This window comes from Bactrocera dorsalis, chromosome 3, assembly GCF_023373825.1.
Source record: "Bactrocera dorsalis isolate Fly_Bdor chromosome 3, ASM2337382v1, whole genome shotgun sequence".
Classification (NCBI taxonomy): domain Eukaryota; kingdom Metazoa; phylum Arthropoda; class Insecta; order Diptera; family Tephritidae; genus Bactrocera; species Bactrocera dorsalis.
In genome coordinates, this window is record NC_064305.1 from 18,945,213 (window position 1) to 18,952,357 (window position 7,145).

Below are 7,145 nucleotides of genomic sequence, written 5' to 3' on the forward strand. Positions count from 1 at the left end.
GACAAGCGTGAGGGGCGCGGAATTATAATGAGAAAATTATATGATATATTTATTTATTTATTATTGTGCGCCAAACATAACTTTTTAATGGCCAAAAAGTGAACTGCAGATGCGGAACTGGACAGCGCTCGCGCTAGTGCGGTGAAGATTACACAATGGCATATTTTGAAATGTTTCCCAGCCGCCAAAATGAAAAAAAAGAATACAGACATATGTAAAATCCACATGGTGGCGTCCGTCCAGCCAACGTTGACGTCATTGTGTCACCAAAGTGAACGAAATGTCAAGCAACATTGCGATCAGCGGCTTCAGGAAGCGGCAGCAGCGGCGCGCAGCGTAGAGGAGAGTGCAAATCGAACGCGCAGAGGCATACTGAGAAACAATTAAGTTGCCGAACGCGCAATGAGCGTACAAAGCTTTTCATTTCATTGCAAATCTGATGGAAATGCGACGCGACAACTCGCCAAACATTGTGCAGGAAAATATGTAGCAAATACAAGTAAGTAAAAATAAAAAGTGCACAAAATACAGCAAAGGCAACACGCTTTATTAAAACGAAATCAAAATCAAAGCCATCAAAGCCATCAAAGCTCCAACATATAATGAGCCATAAATGTAGTTACCTCAAGTGCGAGCGAAATTGCTATGCGCACGCGATCACGTCTGACAAACGCTTGGCTGCGTTGAACCGAACTCAACGCAATCGCTTGCGGCCCCCCTAAACGCTGTGCCACTGTGTGACAGCGCGCAATTTCATTCGATTGGCAAGCAACAACAAGCGTTATTATTAACAATTGTCAATTGCCACACGCCATGCTGCTGCTGTTATGACTGTCATGATCACTGCTGATCATCGATTAAATTTTCAAATTGTTATGCGCGCACAAAGCAAATCGTATGATCAACACATTGTGGCAACATAAATATTGTAACCCTCTCTTCTGTCCGCCTTCACATATGGTTTGCAAACCACAGCACAGCGCTTTTGAAACTGAGCTGAGTGTGTGTCATTTGCCGCCAGCAGCATAACAGTTATGCAAACGATATTCTCATGTACTTAGTTCAATTATGATATTCGGTATACCCCACAGGCATTGCCATGAGATGGTAATTTATATTCGTTTCTCGCTCGGATTTCTCTACATCATGCATATATCGCTTGTAAGCGGGATCTTTTGAAATCTGATGTTCAACGACAGTGATAACTGAAAGCATTAACATCTTGTCATAAACCTTAACTAACAGTATCCAGTAATAGTCCCACTAAAAAGTTGAATAATTATCTAAGTCATTCATAATTGTTCTGGAATAAATTCAGTAGATTATAAATAATCATAAAAGTTTTTGCCGATGTTTCGGTATTACATAAAACGCTTAGAAACATGAAGATACATTGAAGTAAACAGAGAGATGACCTTTCCTTTATAATTTTCCAGCTTACAAAACCATTCTAAGATCAGTCGTAACCACACATAATGCCATGATCCTTTCCTTTCAATAATTCATACCTTTTTTTAACACTTCTAGATCTTAGAATCGCTCTTCTCTCTCTCTCTTTGCTACTTTTATAACTTTTTAAATTAACCGAAAATTTATCCAGAAGATTGCGGACATTTACTCCAGGAACCTTAAAGCTTCTCAGCGTATTTCACACAATTTCTTAATGATTTGGTGCTTTATAATTACCTAAAGAATTTTTGACCACCAAAAAAACCTCTCCAAGCTTGAACTTTCGGAACAGTAATATGATAGCTTTGATTAAATATGTATCTTTAATGGATCGCTATTATTGTTGTTGCTATAGCAACAGAATTCTCCCAAATTGACAGTCTTTGACCAGATAAAAAACCCGGGTCCGTTTTGGTTACGTAGACCCAACTGTTGTGGGAACGGACCGCCGTTTTTTCGAACCAACAAATAGTTCTTCTTTCGACTTTTCCCTACTAAGCTTTACAAATTTCCCAAAAATCTAATTAAAACTAAATTAATGATGAATTGTAATTATTTCTAGGATTCAGAATCATTAGCCAGCACACATTTGTCCGAACGATCACCGAAGTTATTGAAGTAAATGTCTTACGAGCATACTAGTTATCTTCCAAGAGATCATATCTTTAGGCAGAAGACAATTGGTTTTTGTAGTATTTTTAGAAATGGTAAAAGTCTATCTTCAACTCATGAATTTGATTGGGGATACTGAAAAAAATACATGCAAAAATGCGGTATGTTCAGACAACGAAACGAAAAAAGCCGAAATGCGTGAGTACGAAGAGCTTTCACGTCTGAAGAACAACACGTCTGAAGAACAACCGCGAATACCGTAGTCGCTGGAATGAGCTGTACGAAATTGACATGGTTTATCGAATTAGGAGACAGCAGTTTTTGAGAAGGGTATAAGAATACTTTATGGCAACTAAGCTTCCATACCATTCAATCCATATGAAGTACATATGAAGATATATAACACACCACAGATGTTGTCGATTGAAAGATTTGAACTTGACACTCAAATGCTCCCAGTTGTCATGAGACACTTAATTGCGACAGTTATAAATAAGAAGCGTATAAAATAGACAAAAACAAAAATTCTTAAAATCAATGGATGGCATTACGCTTTGGCATAAAGATAGTCATTAAAATGAGCGAAAAAACAGTAAAACCAAAAACAACAGCAATGAAGTAAAAGCGAACGCTATTGCTAAATCTGTTGACGATCAATTCAATGATATGAGCAATTGTGGCATGTTGGGGGTGTTGCAACATGAGCATATGTGGCGTATATAATATATGTATGTTTGTCTACATGTTTCCGTCTGTATCCATCTCCTAGCACTTCGCTTTTGCTGCCGAGTAATCTAGTTACGTTCTCCTCTCTCTCTCTTACTCTTTCGCGGCAAGCTCTCCTTCTATTATTTTTACTAAATAGATTCGGTTTTATTTTTTATTTTATTTTTTAACTTATAAATGTATATAACATATGCTCACAGTGCTTGATGGTGTACGGCTTGATTGTCATCGGCATTTAGTCACCACGTCGCACAGAAATCAACCGCCGCTCGTGGCTATCGATACTTGTCTTTCGACGATGTCAATTTGCGGTATTGCGGGTGTTTTAATTTCGTTTCCATTTCCAATGTTTGCATTCATTTGATATTTTGTCTCAAGTTTGTTTGCGGAGCTAAGTAATTAAGATTGAAAATTACGCAAGTGCGACAGCGTAGAGCGCTACATTTAGACGAAATTGCAGGTATGGATGTCTATATTATTAGACGATATAACGACTGCTAAGAAGAAGAATATCTATTAAGAACTACATAAAAAAAACTTCTACTTGACTGGGAGAACTTAGGGTCGTCCGTTAAGCGGATACCCCGCTGTTCAGGAATTAACCTTAATCGCCTATTCCAGTCATAGAAAGGGATCTCCGCTAATTGGGCGGAGTGGTATGATAGATAGCATTATGGAACATGTGCAACGGGACTGCTTACTGCAAATTACGGGCGCAACGAAAACTATGTCAACAAAGCTTCTTAAGGTCATCCTTGATATTCAATAAATATACAAGTAAAGTACGAGGCAATGCTTGCGATCAGCAGACTCTTGATTTTAGGTTACTGGAGTCAGACTCAGCGACCGAGTAAGGGAGACCCATGAGGTAATAAACACATCATTTTCATTCCCCAATAAAGAAGAATGGATCAATGGTTCTACTATATATGCTATAGATTCTCTGATGAATCTAAAAGTGTAGCTTCAAACTACATTACCACAAATCAGTCCTTCAGGCCGAAGTTGTGGGCATAAAAGAAGGTGCTAATTGAGTCTATGCTCTAATCAGTAAGTTCATAAGCCTCCAGCGGATAGCCAAGCGACAATAAAGGCTACCCGTAGCACCAATACTAAGTCACATGGCATTAGTGTATGCAAACACCCTATAAGTAGACTCTCAGTAGGTAGCTCTATTAACATCATTTGGGTGCCCGGTCATATAGAAATAGAAGGAAATGACAAGACCGTCGAGCTCACCTCCTTAGGAGCAGGTAGAGACACAATTTCACTACGCATTTCCAGGACATTCAGCTCCTTCATGGGTAGTTTGAAGCAATGAACCCTAGAGGAACACCTCAGGTATAGGAACTCAAGCAACCCTGGGAATACCGTAGAGTTACTCTGGGATAGCGTGGATAATGGATCATATTCAACCTTCACAAAGTTGAAAAAGTAGATTCGGTAGAAGGCGAAGCATGTGTGAAGAATATGAGATGCTGGAACATTACTTTGCGAATTCCCAACCTTCAGCCGAATGAGCCGGGTCATATTCCACGGCGCTTGATTGCTGGATAAAGCTTAATTTGTTTAACACCCCGGAGTACAATGGGCCTAATGGTGGCTTAAGTTCGACCTTTTGCGGTCTGTCTCTCGCGCGCCTCCTTTTTTTGCAACCAACCAAATAATTTCACTCTTGCTCATCTCTTTCTAACTATTGTCTTTAAAAATCCTTTATCCCTCGAAAGTTCAACTTAAAATGAGTTTTGTGTCTTTATTTAAAGGTGTTGGAACATTAGAAGTGAAGATGATTACAAAATCTTATAAAAGGTGAACTATCCATTGACCGGAACTTGTGCATTTGTAGTTATTAAAGTGCGGAATGAGGCTGACCTGACTATCTACCAAAACCAACATTCATTGCCATACCACTTTATATGCACTCGACTTTTGACTACCGCAAGCGATGCAATCTTATCAAGTGAAAACGGCACTATCTTTGATTTGCGCAAATAACACTGGGTCACAAATTTGAATTTGTTTTTTGTTCCACGGATGCCACTATCCAATTTGTATGTGAAATGGCTTGCTGATTTCGAAAATCGAGTAATTTTTTTTTTATGGATTCGTTTTTGAGATATTTGCAATTTACCGTTATTCGAACAAAAAAAAAAGGTGTCTTCATTTAATCATGTATATCTCACTGACCAGTTGAGCAATCTTACTGCAAATTATAGAAAATAAAAGTGAATGAAATTTCCTAAAAATATTGTCTACTCCATTTTTCCATAGGCCTTATAATTTCTGAGAAATTGTTTAATCACTTCGTGTTTTTAAATTTTTTTATGAAAAAACTAAAAAAAATAAACTTTGGCAAGGAAAAAAGTTTAAAACAAAAGATATTTTTTATTGCGACCGTGACAAAGTAGCAGTTATAGTATCATATGAAAAATTGAGACTGTGACAAAATAGCATTCACCGTGGAATATAAAAAATTGCGACTGTGACAAAATAGCATTCCCCGTGGAATATAAAAAATTGCGACTGCGATGAGTTCATATTCATTAAAGCTATGAATTTTCTTCAGTTTTATAGCGGGATTCTGTAACCAGTCTCTAGTCTCTATTTGAGACATTTTGAGACAAAGTCTCAATTTGAGACTAGTTACTATTCACTAAACAGTCTCTAGCGTTAGTCTCAAAATATTGAGACCTGGTAGTTAGCAGGTCACAAAACTAAAACAAGCTCTTGTCTGCCATTTTGAAAATACTGAATAGAGATCATCATAGATATTAATCGATTGTCGTTTCTTTATATTTTGTAAGCAACTCAAACACGAAAAGATGAAAAATAAATAAATTTTACATAAATTTCGTAAATATTATGAAACAAAGTCAACATATATTTTTATTTTTATTGATAATTATGTTTTTTGACTATGTTATAGGAAATTTAATATTTGTAATAGATTTTGTGACTGTCCCTTACAGAATAGCAATATCGTCTCAAGTCTCAAAAATTGTCTCTAACTTAAAATCTCAAATTTAGAGACTTGAGACTGTCTCAAGTTACAGAATCGCACGGTTAGATAAGTATAAATTGGTTAACATATAAAAAGTTAACTTATCTTTAAACGAGTAATATTCATGTACAAATTAAATTGATTACAGAAACCTTAATGCTGTAGTACAGCCAATTATAAAACTTTTAATCTTAAAATTTCATCAATTTATATAGTAATTTAAAAAACTTATAAAAAGTATTTTATAAGTAACGAAATATTTTTAAAAGTATGCTTTCGTTTACTTTAAATAGCTTCTATTGAGTATCCTTACATTGAAAAAAATCTTCAGAGATTATATTTAGTGCGACTTTAAAAATGTGCGTCTTAAATAACGAATCATTTAATAAAAATTAAAGATGTCTGTGTCAAAAAGAATCAAAATGAGTTATGTGTGGCAATTTTTTTAAGAAGTTGATGCTGTTTTCGCAAAATGTGATATTTTGGCCTTCTTTTCCATTTAATGTAAATATTTTTAACACTATTTAGTTTTATCTTTTATGTATATACTTTGTATTTGGTGATTTTCTAAAAATGAATTTACTATGTTAATTTCTGTTTATTCTAATAAATATATACATTGTACCCAAATGAAAAAAAGAAACAATTTTGTTCTACTTTATTGGCCTATATCTGTTACAATTTTTATTCTAGTCACAGTCACAGTTTAAAATCACTGCTACTACAAAGTCACAGTCACAAGTAGCAGTGTTCCTTAAAAGTCACAACATCGCCCATCACTAATATTGATAAGTGATGAAAATATGATTTCAATTTCTGAACGCGCACATGCGTATACTGTACATACACTCATATGAGCATGTGCAGATACACAAGATAGGATTGAAGATGTATGCCTTTTAACATGTAAAAGGAATTTATTAATTAAAATCTCCACTCAGAAGTCGTTTTATCCGTTGTAAGCGAACGATTTTCGACGAAACATCATTTCAAATATGCCACAAGACAAAATTAGAAATGAAGTTCTTAAACCTCACGCTGTCAGATAAAACGATATACCTCGTCATCGCGGGTCGATTTCCAAAAATGGAAATGAAGACACACAGAAATGATTCTGTGAAGTATAATAGTAGAAACACTCAAAAACGCTTCCTTCCTTCCTTCCTTTTCCTTCCTTATCGGCAAAATGAGTGCACAGTCAAGAACGTGGTAAAAACGCAGAAATCAGCCATCTTTGCTTTGTTTTCATTTGAACAATGTTGCCATTGCCCAATACACATATGTAGTTTTGAGCACATATTTGTTTTCAATTACATTTTTTACAATATAAAATATCAAAACTGAAAACAAACTATTA

At 35.7% G+C, this 7,145-nt stretch overlaps 1 pseudogene; it reads right to left on the reverse strand.

The window, feature by feature from the left end:
• Positions 1-6,720: 6,720 nt before the first annotated feature.
• Positions 6,721-6,914, reverse strand: LOC125777970 (small nucleolar RNA U3; annotated as a pseudogene).
• Positions 6,915-7,145: the final 231 nt, after the last annotated feature.